At 42.7% G+C, this 22,570-nt stretch overlaps 1 long non-coding RNA gene across 5 annotated transcripts in view; it reads right to left on the bottom strand.

Annotated features, from left to right (window-relative positions):
• Positions 1-22,570, bottom strand: part of LOC131504681 (uncharacterized) — a 247,012-nt gene that overhangs the window by 41,517 nt on the left and 182,925 nt on the right. The window contains exons 8-9 of one of the 5 annotated variants that reach the window (XR_009258110.1): positions 12,948-13,035; positions 7,270-7,940 (exon numbers count right to left, since the gene is read on the bottom strand). The exons of the other annotated variants lie outside the window; for them this stretch is intronic. This is a non-coding gene — a long non-coding RNA (uncharacterized LOC131504681). Of the gene's footprint in view, positions 1-7,269; positions 7,941-12,947; positions 13,036-22,570 lie in introns of those variants that run through there. 5 annotated transcript variants of the gene reach the window in all.

Raw genomic sequence — 22,570 nt, 5'->3', positions numbered from 1 at the left:
TTCTTTTTTAATGTTTTTAATCATTTTAAAGATACCTAGTTCATAGTTTCTATTATCTAAAGTTCTGGGAGGTCCCCTTCCGTTGTTTACTGGTCTCTTACCTCTCCCTAGTGATTATTCCTTCATGAATTATATAATTTTTCCTTGTGAGCTAATCTGCAATGGGGCTTCTGCTTAAAAAAATATTTTGTAACCTTGTTTGCTGGTATGTCCTGCCAGCATGGTTTTGTGCTTGCTTCTCCCCGGAGCTACCAAAATAATAGCTGTCTGGCAGAACTTTTCCGTTAGTTTCTCAGCTTGCATTTTTCCAGGTCTCTTCTGCAGTATTTATTCAACCTCCACACGCAAGTGCAGCAGGTCTATGGTAACAAATTATCAGAGATGACAACTTTGTTTTTATGTCCAGGCTGACAAACAGATTTTATTCGGGAATTCCTCTAACAGCAGACGGATTTCTTGAAGCCGTATACTGTATTTCTAGAGTGCTCGGAAGACCCTTACTTTGTGAGTGGATATCGGGTATGCAGCCATCTATCCCCAGCACTCCGGACTATTGTCTCATTCACTGTCTGCTTAGGCACATCAAAGTCAAGACCTTTGTTACTAACAGCGTCAGCTCATGAGCTTACTGGTGAAGTTTGCGGCGCTTCGGGTTCCTGCAGATTTTCCTCTCTTGTCAACTCAGCTATACATTTAAATGATGTTTGTTGTATTTCATAGAGCTATCTAAAGTGACACGTTGACGCAAATGAACCGTGAGCTGTTCTGGCCCTTCATAATCTGTTGACAATTTATCTTTGATTTTATATTCCACGTATCACCCACAGGAGCTACATAAGTAGGCCAAATTGACAAATTGTTACTTTGCTTCTTCTGTTTTCTTCTCCTGGCTTTCTTCCCTTGCTAATCTCTTATGTCCGTATATGAGTCATGTATTCAGGGCCTGCTTAAATATCACTTCTTTCAGGAAGCCTTCCCTCATCTGCCAAAGGGAAGTGATCTTCTCTCCCACAGTATCTTATCTGTGTCTCATATTTAGTGTCTATGGACTTCCCCATCTCTTGTGCCTATTATTATGCTCTTAGTTTCTCTACCCCACTCCGAGCATTGAACTGGAAACTTTTGATCCAGGACAAGATCGGTGGTTAATTCATTTTGTATTTATCCCAGCTGTAGCACTACAGTCTTTTGGTGTCCGAGAGCTTATTAAACAAAATTGAATTTCAGCGGAGTTTCAAGCAAAAGCTGTAATATTACAGAATGGGATTGGTCTACACCCAGCGAACGCTTAGAATAGGTACCTGCAAATCCATTATAATCTCAAGGCCTAATAAAAGTAATAATAGCATGAATGGTTGAACCTGTTACATTTCAGGCACTTTGCTAGTGCTTTACTTATACGATCTCTAATTCTTACGACAATTCTGAAAACAGATGAGGCTCAGGTAGTTGCTCAAGATCACAGAGGTAGTAATAGGGAGAGATGAGGTTTGGATCTAGATCTGTCTGGCTTCTGAAGATAGCAAAGGCATATGCATGTAAATACTGACATAGAAAAGCTCTATGCTTTAGTGAAGACAAAGGACCATGTATTCCATGTAGATGACCAGAAAAGGCAGGCTCCTGTCCACGGGATTGGAACGATGCACACATTGTGAAGGCTCAGCTCCAGAGTCACCTGCTCCAGGAAGCACTGGCTCCCCCTGCTCAGTCAGTTTCCCTCTACTGAGCCTCCACAGTCCTCTCCATATTTGTCTTCACTGTTACCCTTTTATTAGTCGGTTTTTTTTTTTTATTTATTTTTTTATTTTTTTATTTTTGGGACAGAGAGAGACAGAGCATGAACGGGGGAGGGGCAGAGAAAGAGGGAGACACAGAATCGGAAACAGGCTCCAGGCTCCGAGCCATCAGCCCAGAGCCTGACGCGGGGCTCGAACTCACGGACCGCGAGATCGTGACCTGGCTGAAGTCGGACGCTTAACCAACTGCGCCACCCAGGCGCCCCTATTAGTCGGTTTTAATAGTCTATTTATGGGATCTTCTCCCCATTAGGCAATGACTGACTTGAAAACAGGAACTTTATTTTTTTTTTTTACTCTGTTTTTCCATTAAAATCCCATAAGATGTGAATAGCACGTTCTTATCAAATCTTTCACAGGCCAGATCCCAGTGTTGGATGTTGACAATACGAACTCATAAAGTTTTTTTTTTTTTTTTTTTTTTTTTTTTAAATTTTTTTTTTCAACTTTTTTTTATTTATTTATTTTTGGGACAGAGAGACAGAGCATGAACGGGGGAGGGGCAGAGAGAGAGGGAGACACAGAATCGGAAACAGGCTCCAGGCTCCGAGCCATCGGCCCAGAGCCCGACGCGGGGCTCGAACTCACGGACCGCGAGATCGTGACCTGGCTGAAGTCGGACGCTTAACCGACTGCGCCACCCAGGCGCCCCGAACTCATAAAGTTTTTAAGAAGTTCCGCAGAAAAGAGATTATTTCGTCTTAACTAAAGAAGCATTTCCCAACCTCACTTGACCACAGGCTCTTTTCTCTCAGAACACTTATTAATATAATCATCCATCTAATGCTCCAGAAAATAACTCTTGAGAAATAGTGTTCCTCCATGACTTTCTTGAATGTTCCTTATCTCCTCATTTTGGGGATGACAGGTGGATAAGGACAGTGATAGATAGTGGAACCCACTAATTTTATAATATAAGAGGAATTCCCCTCACATCAATTGCTAAAAGAAAGTATGCTGGGTAGTAAGAGGTAAACACAGAGAAGTTAAAGAAACTTTAACTTCTCTGTGTTTAAGAAAACTTCTCTGTGAGCAAGAGAATACACCTGGCATTTCTGCCATTGAGGTAACCAGTTCCAGGGATGTCTGAGGCGGGGACTCCTCGAACTCAAATTTGCCCTTTGCTTTGATTCCTCCTCTAGAACGTGATTCTGTTCCTTCAAAAGCATGGACCTCTTTGTCCACTCTTTCTGTGGAAACACATAAATCCAAGTGGCAGCTGTAATACTGAGAAACACAAAACACAGGGGAAAGAGTTCAACAGTTTTCTCGGGGCTGATGGCAGCCAAAGGCTGAGCCCTGTGTGTCGTAAATGACAGGGCTGTCCAGAGGAAAAAATCCTTCGTAGGCAGTTTTTATCCCTTTTTAAATTTTTTTGGTTTTAAGGAGTGGAATCTTTCAGTAGCAGAAGCTGTTTCAATCAACCTCACCTGTTTTTTAGATCTCACAGCTCCTGAGGGAAACAAGAAGATGAAGACGACCTGGGGAACCAGAGGGGTGACGATGCCAAGGCCTCAACAGCCCTGCTTTCCAAAAGACGTGCTATGCAGAGGTGCCTTACTTTTTATAACCACTTTGGTGTCTCTTGCCCCATGAGGAGACTCTTGAAAAGTCTCTTTTTCTGCAACCATAAATGCCTCCACTGTGATCCTCAGGAAAACGCTCGTAAAACACACTCATGTGCGGAGTTCAATGTTATTCGTCTCCTGGGTCCCTGGTCTACTACGCGCACGGGCACAGACCTGTGGTGAATACGAAGACATTGGGATACAGCGCACCCCAAAGTTCTCAGCGCTTACTGTAATTATAAAACACTTGCTGAAGCAGAGTTACAAGGATATTTTTATTCCTCAAAGTCGTTTCTGTCTTATTGACCCTGCTGGGTAGATGGGTATGCTCCTAAGTCAAAAACAGAAGTTAATTTTAAAATATTGCCGGTGACATTTCATAAGAGAACCTTACTCTTGCTAAGGATCCATCATGGATCAGCATTATGTCTTTTTATTCCACTAAATTCTCATGATGCCCTATAAGGTCTTTATTATTCCCATTTTACATATGAGGAAACTAGATCTCAGAGCTTAAGGGGTCACAGAGCTACAAAATAATGGGGCCAACCCTTGAAACCAGGTCTGCAATGTCTCCGACGGTGCAATAGGACGTGTCGGGGAGGTGGGGCAGTTTTAGGTAGTTACCGGTGAGGTTAACATGTAAAGGACATGAGCTCATAGTCTGTGTGGGAAGGTACTACCAAAAGACATGGGAACAGGGAAGCATGAAAAGCTGGGGCCATTAATGCAACCCACCTACCACACTGGGTACGTAAGCAAGGGTTGGGGAACACAAAAACATACTGGGGGAGGAGGCAGGGTCCAGACAACACAGAGCCTTATGGAGCAGGCTAACCAGGTCTTGTTTCATTTATGAAGGCCATTGTGAGGCCAAGAAGAAAGCCCTGACAGTGGCTTGGACAAACTGGTACCAGCAGAAGCGGAGACCGGTGGGCAGAGTTGAGATATGTCGTGTCCATTGAACGGGTAGAAGGATTTGGTAATGTTTTAGATGTGGGGACTCAAGGATAATGGCTGCGTCTCTGAGTTTATGGTGAATGATGACACCATTCCCTGAGAGAGAGATATGGACAGGGGAGAACAGGGACGTCAGGGGTAGGAATCAAGAGTACCATTTGGAGCATTGACTTAGCCAGTGTCCAAATGAGGAAAGCAGAAGCTATCAGCTTCTCACGCTAAGAGGAATTTGTTCCTGGAAAACGGTTGCAAAGATCATGGTTGCATTATAGCTTTTGCATTATAGCTAGGTACTCCGGCTTTTTATGGGCTCTTTCCTCCTTTCATTTCTTTTCTTTCTGATTAAAAAATAATAATTAAAAACTTCTGGGGTCCCTAAAACTGTTATGGGCTCTAGGTGCCATGCCTGTTGTAACTAATGGGTAAGTTTGCTAGGCTTATGGTATTGAAAGGACTGGAAAGCAGAAGGGGGTGGGATATTACACAGAGATGGGGTAGCTGGTGCCCCCAATGGGACCGAGCTCAGGAGCCACACTTAGCCACCAACAGTGAGGGAACCATCAGTTCCTGCTGCCTCGCAGGGGCCCTCTTTGCTCTCCCAAATACTACAGCAACCTCTACTACTGAAGTTGCTTAAACCATCATTACAGAAACTGCTGGAACCATGGCAGCTGCCACTGAGCAGGAAGACATTAGGGTCGCCATTGTCAGAGGTCCTGCCAGAAGCACAATGGTTTTGAACTGCTTTCCCTCCCTCATCTCCATGTAATGCCTTTTACTGGCAGAACCTGATGTGAAAGTCAACAGCTTTAGGAGTCTGGGCGTTGTCGTTCAGAGGTTTCAAGTCCTTGCAGTTCCAGGAAAACATAAGGCAGCAAATGCAGGTTAGTAATCAACCAATAAATATCTGGTGCCTGCATGTGAAGTTTGAGATGTCCATGAAACATACTACTGGAAAGGTCAAGCGAGATCGCTTTGCACGGAGCACGGAGAAAGAAGAGTTGGTGAGCTAAGAATATGATTACCGACATTTCCATCAGACACAGGAGGAGAAACTGACAAAGCCCACCGAGGCGTCAGAGAAGAAAAGCAGCCAACCGTGGGAGCTAGAAAGGACAGAGGATCAACTGTGTTAAATACTGCTAACTGGGTGAGTAAGGTGAAAACATAAAGGCTGCCACTCGATTTCACATCATGAGCATTACCGGTAACCTACACAAAGGAAGTTCCAAAGAAGTGCTGTGCACGGAAACCAAAATGGCTGTGTGTTTCCTGATTATTTCATGAAAACCCCATGTGCTGTGTGGATGATTACCCCACATATCTACAGGGTGCTAGAATAAAATTCCACACTCAGGTTTCTGACAATCCCAGTTAATTCTTTTCCTACTGTTTCAAAAATTCATAAAATAATCACTGTCCTGCCTTTACAAACAATGACATGGCAAAACAGAATGTTCCAATCCCTTCTCGCTGAAATTCTGGCCACGTGCAACTTGGTCCACGTGGAATCTCACATTAAAAAACATACTTGGGCACAAAATTCCACCGCCTCTAGGAGTCCTCATCGAGAGGCGCTGTGAGTGTGTGCAGATGGAAGCCAGGAGTAGGTATGGTCTTCTCATTACCACCTCCCCCGACACTTACTTTATCATCCCTCTCTTAAAGACCAGGGACGATTTTGCGTTCTGATCCCTTTATTTTCAGGCAACGGCAGGGAACTTGCGATCACATCTGTCAGCTAAAAATTCCAAGGAAGCTGTCCGTCTGCATGCTAGGCAGCCTTCAGAAGATGAAAGGTCAAGAAATAACTGGTGAGGGAGAGGAGCTGCAAAAGAGGGAGATGAGAATCTATTGAAAAATGGGGCGTTACCGTCGAAGGCTGCATAGCTGAGAAGGGCCCAGGAGAACATTCCCAGCTGATTCCAAAGCGCCCATGAAATCACTGCCTGGAATGAGTGGCACCAGCAGGAATATTAAGACAGAGAGAGGCGGGTTCCAAGGAAGAATGGCGTTTTGTCATTTCTGAGGCCTGAAATTATCTGGGGAGAAACCAGGTGCATTCCTTCTGCCAATTCCTAAATTGGTCTCTTGCCTGGATTTTGCCACCGTCTCCTAATTCGTCTCCCTGCCTGTGGCACAGTCCTCTGCGTGACTCTGTATGCAAGGGCAAACGCAGGGCCCTTTCGTGTTGTCGTCAGGTCCTGTGGAAGTGAGGAGAAGAGTGAAGGGGCTGATGGAAGCTTACCTACGTGCACACGATAAAGTACGACAGAGGCAACACGGCATTCTGCAACCAGATTGCCTGGATTTGTATCCTGGCTCTGCCACCTCTTACTAGCTGTGTCACTTTGAAGAAGTCACCAACCCTTCTGCACGTCAGTTCTTCTCCTCCGAAAACAATGACGTTAATAGTGCCAACTTCTTGGGGCGCCTGGGTGGCGCAGTCGGTTAAGCGTCCGACTTCAGCCAGGTCACGATCTCGCGGTCCGTGAGTTCGAGCCCCGCGTCGGGCTCTGGGCTGACAGCTCAGAGCCTGGAGCCTGTTTCCGATTCTGTGTCTCCCTCTCTCTCTGCCCCTCCCCCATTCATGCTCTGTCTCTCTCTGTCCCAAAAATAAATAAAAAACGTTGAAAAAAAAATAGTGCCAACTTCTTAAGGTCAGTGTGAGTTTTAAAAGAGCTACACTTTGTGAAGATACAGAATAAGCACCCAGTAAGTATAAGCCAACAGCAAAACATAACAACGTCTTGAAGGTCAGTACAAATCCTATGTGTCCACACTCCCTGTTGATGGTCCATACTGAGAATTTTATCAAAGTCCCACTTTGATAGACAGATATGTCTATTTTATATACATATAAACACACAAACACACACACACACACACACACACACACACACACACACATCCACATGCAACATGTGCTTGGACAGATTATATTTAGAAGGTTAAAACCAGACACTATTTAATGGCCTTTTGGAACAAGTTACATAAAGACTCTCCCTTCTCCTTCTGCCCTGATCAACTCTGTTTGGAGACCAGGAGTGTCTTTCCTCTTCACTCAGTACTTTTGTAGCTTCTCTGCCTGAAGGGACCGAGGCATACGCAGCAGGAATTCTGGCTGCATAGCAAAGGCTGTGTATTACGTTCCAAGCTGCATCGTGCAGCTTTGTCTCCTAGAGAAGCAGAACGATCACATGATCCAGGTAAGGGTGGAGACAGCTTGCTGCAGGGACAGAGCTGATGAAGGACAAAGCTCGCACTAGAACAGCACGTCTGCATCTGATGCCAGGCAGCAATATGGAGCCTGCCCCTCTGATGACCGCCTGAGCTTCCAGTGCTCTCTTCAGTATTCCGTTCTCCTCGCACCTTCACGACTGGTTCCTTCATTTCATCTCTCATTTCACGGTTGAGCCCCTTTCTTCTAGGCTGTGATAGGATGAAAATTTTAGTGGCCAAGATCAAGATGTCAGCAGGTTTGAGGTCTCCTGGGGCCTCCCTCCTCGGCTTGCAGATGGCTGCCTTCCTGCTGTGTCCTCTGTGGCCTTTCCTCTGTGCACATGCATTCCTGCTGTCCTTGCGTCCTTCTCTGGGCCCCAATTTTCTCTTCCTAGAAAGACACTGGTCTTTTTTAACTTAAAGGCCTTATCTTATTGGCCTTATTAATTTAATTGCCTTTTTATTAAAAAAAAATTTTTTTTAATGTTTATTTATTTTTGAGAGAGAGAGAGACAGAGCATGAACAGGGGAGGGTCAGAGAGAGAGAGAGAGACAGAATCCGAAGCAGGCTCCAGGCTCTGATCTGTCAGCAGAGAGCTCAACGCGGGGCTCAAACCCACAAACTGTGAGATCATGACCTGAGCCAAAGTCGGACGCTTAACCGACTGAGCCACCCAGGTGCCCGTTAATTGCTTTTTTAAAAGACGCTATTTCCAAATACTGTCACATTGGGATGTACCAAAGGTTAGGGCTTCCACATATGAGTTTAGGGGGACACAACTCAGCCCATAATACTGACTCGTGAGGTTTGTGGGCCTATGGGGCATTGTGCCCTTTCTCAAACCTTGTACCCTTTCTCAAATATCAGAATCAAATTGGACAACGCACAATTGTTTTTGTGCATTATAAGCTTGATATGACGGTAGCTGTTGAAAATGCATTTTCTTTTTTTTTTTTTTTTTTTTAAATTTTTTTTTTTCAACATTTTTTATTTATTTTTGGGACAGAGAGAGACAGAGCATGAACGGGGGAGGGGCAGAGAGAGAGGGAGACACAGAATCGGAAACAGGCTCCAGGCTCCGAGCCATCAGCCCAGAGCCTGACGCGGGGCTCGAACTCACGGACCGTGAGATCGTGACCTGGCTGAAGTCGGACGTTTAACCGACTGCGCCACCCAGGCGCCCCGAAAATGCATTTTCAAGGAGATATGACATCATCAAAAGGAAAGGAGCATAATGTTGAGACCGTGAACTACCTCAGGCTAACACCTTGGAGTCCAATAGATGTCAAATATCACTGTGTTTCCTTTGAAATTTTAAGCTATCCTGAGATGCCCCTCTGACTGCTCAGGCACCCCAGGGTAACTTGGTACCCAGTTTGAGAACTCTTACCCATCCATCAAGCGGAGCCTGCTTGAGATTCTCTCTCCTTCTCACGTTCTCTCTCTCTCTCTCTCTCTCTCTCTCTCTGCCCGTCTGTCTCTCAAAATAAATAAATAAGCTTAAAAAAATTTTTTTAAAAAAGACTAAAACTAGGCTTAACTGTCTCTCTTTCTCAAAATAAATAAAGAAGCTTTAAAAAAAAAAAAAAGACTAAAACTAGGCCTATCTGCCTCCAAAGCTCACTGTATCGCTGGGGCAGGTAAAGTTGATTAGCATGAGCTTCCTTTCAATGTGCCATACTTCCCTGCACTACGGAAAGCTAAATGAAAAACCACTCTTCCCAGAGTCCTTTGAGGCAACAGTTCAGGATGCAAATTAGGACTTGGAGATTTTAGCGGGGGAGTAAGACAGTGGTCATCATCATGCCTGAGACTTGGGCATTTTCTTCTAGAGTGTCATTGCAGCAACTTGTCTTTAGGCTCGACTGTCAAGATAGTTAAAGCCCTGAGCAGACTCAGTGTCGCTCTGCCCAATTACCACATTCGTAGAGGTCAAGGTGGTGACAGCACAGGGAGCTTCCTTGGATAGTAGCCCCTGAGGTATGCTCTTGAACTCAGTAGTTTCAGTAGCTATCCCCAAATTCCTCACTTTCCAACCGCCCAGAAACAGCAGGTCTGGGGTGTGGGGAGGAGGTGTGATTCTTGTAATGCTCGGGGGCATTCCTAGATATACGGCTACTGTCCACACTTCCAGCCCTTTTAGCACTTTGGAAAGCCCTGAATTCCCTGCTAAAAGATCTTTAAAAATCCTTGAGTGATATATGTTTCCTACGCATATGTCTGAGTGATATCATTATATTGCACACACGTTAATAACTTATGAGAGGAAAGCCACTACGTTTGTATTAAAGAAACAGCATAAGACAGCATTCCAGCCATCATGGCCTGTGTGCATAAAAGGCTGAGAAAGGAAGAAATCTATGAAGGCCTAAAAAGATAGGATATTAAATTCTACGGAAAGCCTAGCGGCTATAAAAGAACACTGCTGGGAAACGAATGGGCTACTTCCTACTTAATGCTTTTATGATTCATTAAACAGTTTAAATAGATGGTTTCAAAAATAAACTTTGCCATATTCACACCAGAAGTTGTTTGGTTTTTTTTTTTTTTTTTTGAGGGGGTGGGGATAGATACATAGATACACACACCAAATACAGACACACACACATATAGACATACATACACCTAGATGGTGGACTAGGTAATTGAAACTTATGTTACCAGGAAAGAGAGGTTCTGTTTAGACACAAATAAGATAGATTAATAAATCAAACTTGGTTGAGAATCCAAACAGCACCTTCCTCCCGATAATCCTAAAGTTAGAGAAATCCCCAAGGTCCTGTATGGCCCTGAATGTGGGGAGTTATCTTTCCTAAGAGACTATTCCCAACAAAACAAATTGGGTTGTGTTTTCATGATTGTTCCCACCAAAGAATGGGGCAGCCTCTCTTTAATATCCAGTCTTAGTGTCATTCAGACCCAAGTGTGCCTTGTGAATCAGAGAAAGGCAGCAGAGACGTGTCTGCCCTGGGTCAGTGGTATCAGTCAGGGCCTTGGCAGGAAAAGGAGAATCACACTCAAAGGGGTAATTGAAGAGGGTTTAATGTAAGGCCTATTTAGAGTTCAGGTCAGGGTTAAGGGAACCAGTGTGGGTTGGCGAACGTCTCGGGGACTGCAATCGTAATTTGCTCTAGCTTCTCCCAGGCATACCCTCTCTCCCTGCCCATCCAGAGCTAGAGGCCATCGCCCCTTCTAAGTTCTGAAAGGACGGGGGAGGGGGCTGCTATTGGGATATGGAGAGAGATTTAGTCACAGGAGAGGGTAGGCGTGGCAGGTGCTGTTGCCATAGGAAGAGAAGAGCAGTTACTGATAAAGCAGCAGGGCGGTTGAGCTGGCAAAGACAGGTAAGAACAAATGTCCCCAGAGCCCATCCTACATGGGGAAAGTTTCAGATTTCACAGTAAACAAACAAACAAACAAACAAAACTGGATTCAATAGGACATCTTGCTCAAATGCTCTTGGGCATGTTACTTAAATATTCCAAAATTATCTTCTCAGCTTAAAATAGGAAGATTAATACCAAGCGTATCACAGGATCGAAGGGAAGAATGTATCTAAGGGTGATGTGAAAACTGTAAAACACAATAAAATGCTACTTGTTTTTATCATCACCATCATCTTTGGAGACACTCACCGATTTCAAAAGAATATCTGAATAAGCCATCTTAGCACAAAGTTATGACTTTCCTTCATTTCGGAATATTCCATAACTTGGTCACTGTTGGCTACCAATACTTCAATTTCAGGGATATGTGGAACTAAACAACTAAACCCGATGAGGAGGATGTCTTCAAAGGATAAATAGAATACTTTACCATTCAAAGAACTTAAGGAAATAAAACCGACCAGGCTTTTTAGTTTTTGCTTTCAGTAACTCCGTAGGGAAACTTGGAGAGATGTTTAATCAGTGGGTCCTTAAATCTATGATATTGGCAAACCGGCCACCACTCTCACCTTGGGCACCTGTGGCAGACATGGCCAAGCCCAGAGATAACATGAGAGCTCAGAGAAAGCATTAGAAACTTCCACAACATCGCATGCCAGGCAGCCCCTCATAAGGAACTGGTTGGAGGTAAGCACATGACATACATCACATTCATTATCACTGAACATCCAACTGGTCAGCAGTGTGTTGAAACTAACTGAACTCCTGGGTACCAGTTTGTACCTCACAATGTGCAAAGGATTCCTACAAATTAGAGAAAGCCCAGAAAAGAGCAGTCAGTCTAGTTGAAGAACAGGAATGTTTTCCTGAAAATGAGAAGAGTTAGAAAAGCCTAGAGTAACTCTTCATTTATCTGCAAGGCTTGTACTAAAGAGGGGCAGCTAGGTTCACTATGGCTCCCAGGAATGACCTAGCACCAATGGGGAGAAGCATCTGAGGGGGGGCATCTATCAGGTGTTCAGCATTCAGAGCTAACCAATAGTGGTGTGGCTTTTTTTCTTTTTTGAGAGAAAGAGAGAGAGAGAGATTGAGAGAGAAAGCATGAGTGGGGGAGGGCAGAGAAAGGGAGAGAGAGAGAAGAATCTTAAGCAGGCTCCACACCAACAGCATAGATCCTGACATGGAGCTCAAACCCATGAACTGTGAGATCATGACCTGAGACAAAATCAAGAGTGGGACACTTAACCAACTGAGCCACCCAGGCGCCCCAAAGGTCCGTCAATGGTGTGACTTTGAAGTTCCATTGAACCTGGTTGAACCTGTATCAGGGTGTTTTGAAATAAAATAATTCCTGATTTAGGAGAGCGGGTAGGCTAGAGGACTACTAATATCCATTCCAGGTGTAAATTTCCAAAGTTCTAGGCCTTTCTGGGTGTTCAGTGGTGCACACCAGCTCTCAGAGGGCAGCTTAAAGGAAAGCCATACTCGTTCACTTGGGAATCCTCCGATGGGTATAGCATTGGCAAAATCCCATACAATCCATTTGCCAGCTTTATTTTATAATGTGTCAGCCAGAACTCCCCTAGCCAATATTTTGTGCCCCCAAAAGGAGAGCTCATGATGCAGTAAATTATTGATGATGCTGCCAAAAAGGAATTTCACTCTCGGATCAAATTTGGATTAAACGTAGTAAATCCACGGCATTAGTTTTTAATAACCAAAAAGTTCTGTCGATGTGCTCGAAGAGAATAAAATTCCCGTTTTAAAGGTCTGTTTGATGTAACACTTGAAAGTTGAGATGCAATCAATCATTAACAATGTTTAATATTCTCTACCTTCTAGAAATACAATACAGTCAAGGTGCTGAGGTGTGAAAACTGGCCAAAGTTCAAATCTCATATTAGATGAAACCACTTTTGAAGTATCATTTTCTTACCCACATTCAGTTTAGCTATTTCTTCACTATATCACCTCTATTCATCACTACTTATTTAAATGAAACGACTTTTACCTGATACTTGGCTCTCCAGGCACATGTCGGGGGAAAGAAGGCAAGGTGTAATACAGACACAGAAAGCAGAGATTAGAGCTTCCAATTTCTGTATAAAATGAGCCAGCAACAAAATGGGATCTAGATATCTCCATATGGAAGGAATAGGTATTTATTTAAGTATGAATAAGCAAATTTCTCCAGTGCTGCCACCTTTTTTGGGGATAAGCTTGAGGATGTGGATTCTGTCTTATTTATCTGTTTCCTCAACTAACACAGGGCTCAGCACATAATGGGGATAATAGATATGCAGTGAATTGAATAAAATATACACTACCAAGTCCTCCCTTCTCTGTGGTCCTCAGAGCATTCAACGTGGGAACTGTCTTGTTTGTTTTTTTTCTTTCTTATGTGTCTGTCTCCCATGCTAACCGGCGAGGTCTTTGATCGGGCCTCTTATGTCACTGATTCCCAGTGTCTAATTCAGTGCCTGCTGGGCACTTCTTTAATACTTGTTGAATCTGAAGCTTTCCTCCGTGAGATCACACCCATATACTCAAGTAGGCTTTACTGAAGAACAGAACTGGACGGTAAAGAACAATGGCTTTCAGAGTCCTAAATTGGCCACTTACTGACCATAGAAACTAGGGAAATACACTTACCTCATCGATAAAAGAGGAAGGATAGTAATTTCAATTTACGATGCTTGCCATTTACAAAGTACTTTCATATATATACACATACACATACACATACACACACACACACACACACACACACACACACACACACATATATGTAAATTCTATTTAGGATTTATCTTCCCAGTTGTACCCAGCGGTACTCTAGGTGAGACAATCGCGTAACAAGAACAATTAGGAGGGCTATACACTTGCAAATATCATTTAACCCTTTCTGCTCCATCCTGAATCCCACGTACTTGCCAGCACACCTCTTCCTGCAGATGTGGGAACTGCTGTGGGCCACTTTCCTTCCAGAGTAGAAATGATGCCAGACTTTACCTTCCCTCCCCATCACCCTTTGTGGATCTCCTCTCTCACTAATGGTCATTTTTATCTGTCCTGTCTGCCCGCACACCCTAGTCCCATTTCCTTGCTGTGACCCATTGGCTCAGTGATGGAATTTCAGACTACTCAAAATGGGCTAGGAATATAGCCTCTCATGCTTATTTATGGACTCCTAACAGAAATTATTAGCAAAGCGTGCCTCTTTGAGCTTCTGGGACATTGAGATTTCAACAGAAGCACCTTCAGGTGGGCATGATTGCTCCATTCTTCCAGTGGGGAAACTGAGGCTTGGGACAGGAAATACCTTGTTCAAAGCCACAGAGCTAGAATTGGCAGATTCAGAATTGGATCCAATCCCTGTGCCATTTCCCAAGTACATGCTTCTCGCTTATATTGTGAACTGTTATTTTGTTCTATACACTTAGGATTTCAGTAGTAAAAACAATGCATCCTATGAGGTGTGGTGGTAACAATTCCTTCTGTACTACTCTCTCATTCCTAAACCTTCCAGGATGAAGTGAACTCTGATTTCTCAGAAAGAACACAGCAGAAATTATCTCCCTACACTATGGAGGCATCGTGACATATAAAGAGAGAAAAGGCTTAAGAGGCAGACCAGACAAATCATGGCATACTAGCTTGATGACCTTGAGCAAGTTATTCACTCCCTGGAGGCATTTTCTGCTGTAGAAAATGAGAATAATATGTCTTCTTTCTCTGGGTGGTAAGGAATGAAAACCATATTTTAAACACCTCAGCAAATCAACAAATTTAACTCACCATCTTTTCTGTTTCTTAAATGACTATCACCTTCTGTTGCCAATAAAGAATATTTTTAAAGAAAGAATTGATTCTGCCCATAAAACTCTAAATCTTTCAATTATAGGGTTCCAAAGAAGACTGAATTCTGCTCTGTTTGGGGGTTAACACCTTCATATAAAATGGCCTTTATTGAGAAGAGTTGAGATCGAACCAAAGACCAATCTAACTCCTTTCTGTGGATTCATTATTCAAGGAAGAGTAAACCCACTAGCTGCCAGAGCCCCGAGTAGAAGCATCATTTCAAAAGCTAAACCATCTTACCACTTAAGAGCAATACAATTGTAACCTCAGAGTTATTCAACCTCAGATGGAGAGAAATGACATAGAAATATGAGTTCCATAAGTGAGGAGCCCCAAGCCAGCTTGCAGTGTTTTCCAAGAATTTCTTTATAAAAGCCACGGAAAATATATTGAACAGCTATTTTGGCCTTAACAGTGTGTGTGGCAGAATACCTCACAAAGTCTTCTGATTAGCTTTTACTGCTAGGTTATTGTAAGATCTGTGTTTTATAAATTTTTCATAGTCAATTAGACTCAGAAGGACCCTTAGACATGATCTCAGGCAATATTCCACTCAGTGCAAATGCTTCATTCTCAGTCTCCGCGGGCTGAATGTTTTACCCCTGCTCAAGGGGAGAGGATGGGTGGGGAGGGAAAAGAATGCCAAGAGATAGATCTGGGACAGTCTAGATCCAAAGCAGGGTCCAGGCTCCGAGCTGTCAGCACAGAGCCCGACGCGGGGCTTGAACCCACAAACTGCAAGATCATGACCTGAGCTGAAGTCGGACACTTAACCGACTGAGCCACCCAGGCGCCCCTCTCTGCTGGTGATTTTTAAATCTGCAGTTCAGAACTCTCTTGGGGGCCAGATGTCATAGATCCAACTGATTTTCGAACATCTCCACCTGACACCGAACAGAAAACTTCAAAAATGAAGCCAAAACTGAACTCCTCCATTTACCCCAAATGTTTTTCTCCTCTTGACAATTAGTCCAATAAAAATGTAATAAACCACTAAAATTTACTTCTAGCCTTTTTTTTTTTCACATACCTAAGTTTGGAGTCAAAGTAGAGATTTAAGCTGTGATTAAAGGGAATAAGAATCCTGAAAACGTATCTGTCATACACTCAGAACCTGAATCATTTACAGCAATATTCTTTTCTTTTCTTTTTTTCTTTTCTTTTTTCTTACATAAAAGATTGGAAGTATAACTTCTGTGCAAGTGGCCTCCTTTTTCAGAATGTAATGGGATAGCAAGGAACATATTTACTGTCTTTCCTTAAACAACCTGAAATCCAGGAAAAAAAATAAATGTGAAAAATGGTTCTGTGACATTGGACAACAGGCGGCACAAGACTGAGAGACAGGAAGCTGAGGCACAGGTGGGGAAAGCTCAAATAGGTCAGAACCTGGCAAGCGAAGGTAGCTGGAATTTGAGGGACACAGCACCCGCGTGGAGGGAAGTACACACAGAGAGAGCTCCAGCGACCTGCAGAGAGGACCTTGGAATTCTTGGCTGAGCACCATTCTATGCATGCATGAAAGGAAATTACCCAAAGCCAGGAAAGAACCATACGGAGGGGTGAAATAGTGTGTGCACCAGTCACCAGAATGGAAAGACAGTGTCATTGCTAGGGCACCAGGTCAAGTTCTGAAAAGGGTATCGCCACCGCAGTGGGGCTGAACTAACTCCACACGTACATCTACTCCGGACACTCCTTAACAAAGCTTAAAAGCAAACATGGAAAGGATTCTGTTGTTCCAAATAAGTGCATGCCAGAACAAAATCCAACACCATATAAAGGAATATAACAAAACTCAGCACCTAACAATGGGAAATCACAATGTCTAGCATCCGGTATAATATTAACAGGTATTCAAAGGATCAGAATAAGAGAGACCACAATCAGGAGGAAATTAATCGATAGAAATAGACCCTTAAATGAAAGAGATAATAAAACTAGCAGACCAGAATGTTAAAACAGATGTTCCATATATTCAGGAAGACAGCAAACACATAAATAGGATGATAAGAAAAAAAAAATACAAGATATAAAATAAGACCCAGATGGAATTTCTAGAAATAAAAACATGATGTCCAAAACTTTTTTTAAAAAAAAGATTATACCCAGGGGCACCTAGGTGGCTCATTTGATTAAGCGTCCAACTTTGGCTCAGGTCATGATCTCACAGATTGTGAGTTCGAGCACTGGTGGTGCGGAGCCTGCTTGAAATTCTCTCTCTCCTCTGTCTGTCCCTTCTCTACTTGCTCTCTCTGTCTCTCTCTCTCAAAATAAATAAATAAACTTTCAAAAACGGATTATATCCTGAAGAAGAAAAATTAATGTGAAGCTCTACCCATTAAAATTGCCCAAAATAGGGGCGCCTGGGTGGCGCAGTCGGTTAAGCGTCCGACTTCAGCCAGGTCACGATCTCACGGTCCGTGAGTTCGAGCCCCGCGTCAGGCTCTGGGCTGATGGCTCAGAGCCTGGAGCCTGTTTCCGATTCTGTGTCTCCCTCTCTCTCTGTCCCTCCCCTGTTCATGCTCTGTCTCTCTCTGTCCCAAAAAAAAATAAATAAAAAAAAAAAAAAAAAAAAAAAACGTGGAAAAAAAAAATTGCCCAAAATGAAACACAAAGAGAAAAAGAAATGAACAGTGTCGAGACAGAACAAAGAAAATAACCTTCAAAATGAAGGATAGTGTCTGAAAAATTCAGACCAACAAAGCAGTGTAAAATTCATTTCCAGCAGATCTGCACTGTAAGATATGTTGAAAAGAAATTCTTGAGGCAGAAGGAAAATATTACCAGATGGAGATTTAGATCGAAATAAAAAAGTGAGCCCCAGAAATGATAAATATATGACCTTTTTTCCTCATTGTTAATATCTTGTAAACAATTAACTTTATAAAAACAAACAAACAAAAGGCACTAAATTGTGGGGTTTAGAGCATAGGTAGAGTAAAATGTATGACCAGAATAGCCCAAAGTATTGGAAGGGGAAATTGAAGTATTTTGCTATAAGGTTCTTTCAGAGCACAGAGTGACATAATAATTTGAAGGTGAACTATAGTAAGTTAGAGAAGAATTCATCAGGAAGAAATATCAATCCAAAAAAAAATGTATGCATGTAACAACAGAGCTTCAAAATATATGAAGCAAAAAACAGACAGAATTGAAAGTAGGAATGTAAAAATCCAGAATTGCAATTTAGTTTCAAAACCCTGATCTCAACAAGTGAGAGAACACAAAGATAGAAAATCACCAAAGAATAAGAATTAAAACAAAAAAGAAAAAAGAAAATCACCAAGGATATGAAAGACTTGAAGAACACTCTCAACCCACTTGACCTCAGTGAAATTTATTAGACACTCCACCCAAACAGCAGAACACAAGTTCTGCAACAAGATTGATCATATCCTGGGCTACATATCAAGTCTCAATAAATTTAATCAAACATATATTATCTGACCATAGGAATTTAAGCTAGAGATGAATGTCAAGAAGATATCTGAAGAATCTCCAAATAGTTGGAAATTAAACAGCCCACTTCTAAATAATCCATGAATGAAGATATCCGAAGTGAAGTTAGAAACTATTTTAAACTGAATGAATATGAAAACACAACACATCAAAATTTGAAGAATACATATAAAGCAGTTCTTAAATTTTTTTTTTCAACGTTTTTTATTTATTTTTGGGACAGAGAGAGACAGAGCATGAACGGGGGAGGGGCAGAGAGAGAGGGAGACACAGAATCGGAAACAGGCTCCAGGCTCCGAGCCATCAGCCCAGAGCCCGACGCGGGGCTCGAACTCACGGACCGCGAGATCGTGACCTGGCTGAAGTCGGACGCTTAACCGACTGCGCCACCCAGGCGCCCCAAGCAGTTCTTAGCAAGAAATGCTTATATTGTAAAATGAGGGTCTCAAAATGATCTAAGTTTCTATTTAAGAAATGAGGAAAGAAGAACAAATGAATTTGCATACGATTATATGCACTCATTTTAAATGCACAGTTCCGGAAGTTATGATAAAGGTGTATAATCCATGTATATACCACCATAACCACCCCAAAGTTTCCTTGCAGTTAGATTATCAGTACCACCTTATCACTAATGCCAGCCCAGGGTGACATCTGATCTGCTCTAAGTCATTATAGATTATATTTCCCTGTTGTAGAATTTCATATAAATGGATTAATATGGTATGTAACTCTTGCAATCTGGCTTCTTAGCATGTTTTTGAGATTGAATCTTGCTGTTGCATATCAGTGATTTGTTCCCTTTCATTACTGAGTAATTTCCCATTAAGTGACTATATCACAATTTGCTTATCTATTCACTTGTCGATGGGCATTTAGATTGTTAAGTTGCAGGGGCACCTGGGTGGCTCAGTCGGTTAAGCGCCGACTTTGGCTCAGGTCATGATCTCGTGACTCGTGAGTTCGAGCCCTGCGTCGGGCTCTGTGCTGACAACTCAGAGCCTGGAGCCTGCTTTGGATTCTGTGCCTTCCTTTCTGTCTGCTCTTTCCCCATTTGTGCTCTGTCTCTCAAAAATAAATAAATATCTTTAAAAAAGAGATTGCTAGGCTGCAGATTTTGATTATTGTGACTAAAATTGCTATGAACATTTGTGAACAAATGAGTCTGGGACTTCATCTGAAATTGCACATTTGCTTGGCTTTCTGTCCTTCCCTATCCTGGTTCTGCTGTTCCTTAACTGGCATCTTCAGAGAGTTGCACCAGAATCCTTGGCACCGAATCTACTTCTGAAAAAACCCAACCTGAGACATCGACCGAGGCAAATGCATTTCAATTTCATGTTTGTCTTTAAGATCCAATCCTTCACTCCTCATTGCCTCCAGATTGATAACACAAGCCAAGTCTCCAGCACAGTCCAAGCAGGGAGTTACTCTCTGCTCCAGGAAATAACTTCTTGGTACCACTCACGGGACACTCACAGGAACCAGGGAGCATGTATAGGAGTGGACCTTGAGGTGTGGGATCTAAGAAGGTAGAATCTAAGACTGAACAGGTGAGAATTTATTCACCCAAAATTCAACATTCTTTCAGGAATATATGGAGCTAGTCCCAATTCACTAGCTTGAACCTGGCAAAGGACAACAGTAAATGAGATGGGGATGCAAGAATTGCCTACATAAGGAAAATGGTCAGAAAGTAAGGCAAGTGAGAATATGAAAATGGATTTATTAGATGAGAACAGAAATTCCACTGTCTGTGTTCCCAAGGCGGGCCCCAAGCACATTCACTTTACTAAGGCCACATACACTAGCAAAAAGGCTACTGGCATTTTTGAGAAACTCAGTGGTGACTTTCTAGTATAAGCCAGGATGGACAGGGGGGTGCTGTGGAACAGTAGAAGCCAGGAACATTGGAGACAAAGTGGACATAATTACCAAAATGGGCAGCAAGCCTTGAAGTGGCCGGTAGGATAGGATGCTTTGGCTTGCCAAGATCTGTGGCAATAGATAATACATCTTAAAATTCTGGGAGTGAATCATGTGGACAACAGACCAGGGTGATGCTCAACTTGTATGATTAGAAAAAAAAAAGGCTGGAAAGCAAAAATATGATTTCATTTGCTGCTATGGAAAATTATGGTCCCTGACCTCATTTCCAGATCTAAAACTGTTCACAGATCCAGCCCCTATTGACAGAAGGGAAGGCCTGTCTCCTTGTTGAAGGTCCTACAATATCACAACAAGAATATATGACAAATATTCTGGTGATTTGTCCATAAACATGTGCTTGGATTTTTCTGGAATATTGAGAAAAGGAGAATAGCTAGAATTTTCAATGAATATTGGATAATAGGTCAGAGGTAACACACATGGATGTCAGCTAGTCTAGATTTTCCCAAAAAGCAGAGCTTGAGACAGGGATTGCTTGTAAGTAGCAACTGGTGGAAGAAACACCAAAGATACAGAGTTGGGTCAATGGGAATAATGAGGCAGAAAAGCAGGGAAAAACCAATCCAATGATATGTTATCAAGATGGTCCCTAGTGGGGGCATCTATGGCTTGATCCTGCTAAAGACCCTCTGAAGAATAATTTAGAATGAGCTTCCAAACTGTTCACTGAAGAATGAAAGAGGATTATTTATCTGCCAATTCTCCTCCATTTGTCAAAGGTCACCTTATTGGTGTTAGTCACCTCACACCTCTTTGTTTGTTCTTTACATCAGAATGGCTGGCACAGTTTCTTCTGCAAGTATCCCAAAAAGCAGGTCTGAGAATCCCCTGGGCAGAAAGTGAGAGGTAATCAGAGCTGCTTTCACAGTAGGGACTAGACCTTGTTTCATTAACTCTTTTACAAAGCCTCAGTGATTATGGCTGGCTACCTCTCTGAAGGTTAGTCATGAAAGATTGGCTTTGCATTTCCTCTGTCTGGGGAATAAGGTGAGGGATTATTTGGCTCCATACTGCAGAATAGGAGCCAGATGTGATGGCAAGCACTAGAGGATCTAGGTACAAGGGGTGGACTGTACCGGGTATCTCTTATCCACCACTTCAGATCCCCTTGGCCTTGTTTATCTCATTCCAGCAAGCACTGTTCTGTGTAGTCTCAGACTGACTTATTGGCAGTGTAATATGACAGAGCCTCACATTGTCAGACCTGCACCATACACCTTTTTTCCCCTGAAGCTTCCCTCTTTTTTTAATTTTTTTTTTTTTTCAACGTTTTTTATTTATTTTTGGGACAGAGAGAGAGACAGAGCATGAACGGGGGAGGGGCAGAGAGAGAGGGAGACACCGAGTCGGAAACAGGCTCCAGGCTCCGAGCCATCAGCCCAGAGCCTGACGCGGGGCTCGAACTCACGGACCGCGAGATCGTGACCTGGCTGAAGTCGGACGCTTAACCGACTGCGCCACCCAGGCGCCCCCTGAAGCTTCCCTCTTGATCATGAGGCATGAAATGTGCTAGGACTGTTAGCAAATGGCAAAGGGCATAAACTCTTCTCTCTCCTTGTTGTGGCTAATATGGAAATGCCTCACATATGATCCTTAATCAGTCCTGTGGGATCAGACAACATATAACCTCTAGATGTGACCCACTCAATAGCACATCTTTTGGTTGTCTGTCTGTCTGTCTGTCTGTCTCTCTCTCTCTCTCTTTGCTCCCCCATGTGAAAGAGCTGTTACATGGGATTGGAGCCTTTGTGCTTCCCACCAAATCACTCATATATAGGCCACCATCTGAAGCTGTGAATGTTGGGGAATCCAGGTGTAGTAAGGGGGTGACAAAATTGTCATTATCTCAAGGTGATGATTATCTACCCAGAAAACCAAGAGACACAACAACTACAACAAAACTCTAATAATAGGACTCAGTACTTTGGCTCACAATACAAATACACAAAAATGAATCTCTGTTCTAGCTGTGTGTAATAATTTAAAAAAATTGAATGGGAAATGTCCTAAACCTAATGAGGACAACATGACTACATTCTGAGCCATAAAATATATGAATTATTGGGAAGGCATGCCATGTTCCAAGAAGGAAGTACTTAATGGTGTAAACATGTCAATTGTTCACAAACTACTCTGTACACGTAATGAAATTCCAACTAAAATTCTAATTCTTTAACCTAACAGCTTTAAAAGATATCAAAAAAAAAAATAGCTGAGAGAATAAAATCATGAAAACAAGCAGGGACATTTTTAAAAAAGAGTAGTAAGATGGGTCGCCTGGGTGGCTCAGTCGGTTAGGCATCCGACTTCGGCTCAGGTCATGATCTCACAGTCCGTGAGTTCGAGCTTCTCATTGGGCTC

Source organism: Neofelis nebulosa, chromosome 2 (assembly GCF_028018385.1).
Source record: "Neofelis nebulosa isolate mNeoNeb1 chromosome 2, mNeoNeb1.pri, whole genome shotgun sequence".
Taxonomy (NCBI): domain Eukaryota; kingdom Metazoa; phylum Chordata; class Mammalia; order Carnivora; family Felidae; genus Neofelis; species Neofelis nebulosa.
This window is presented reverse-complemented; position numbering and strand designations above follow the sequence as displayed.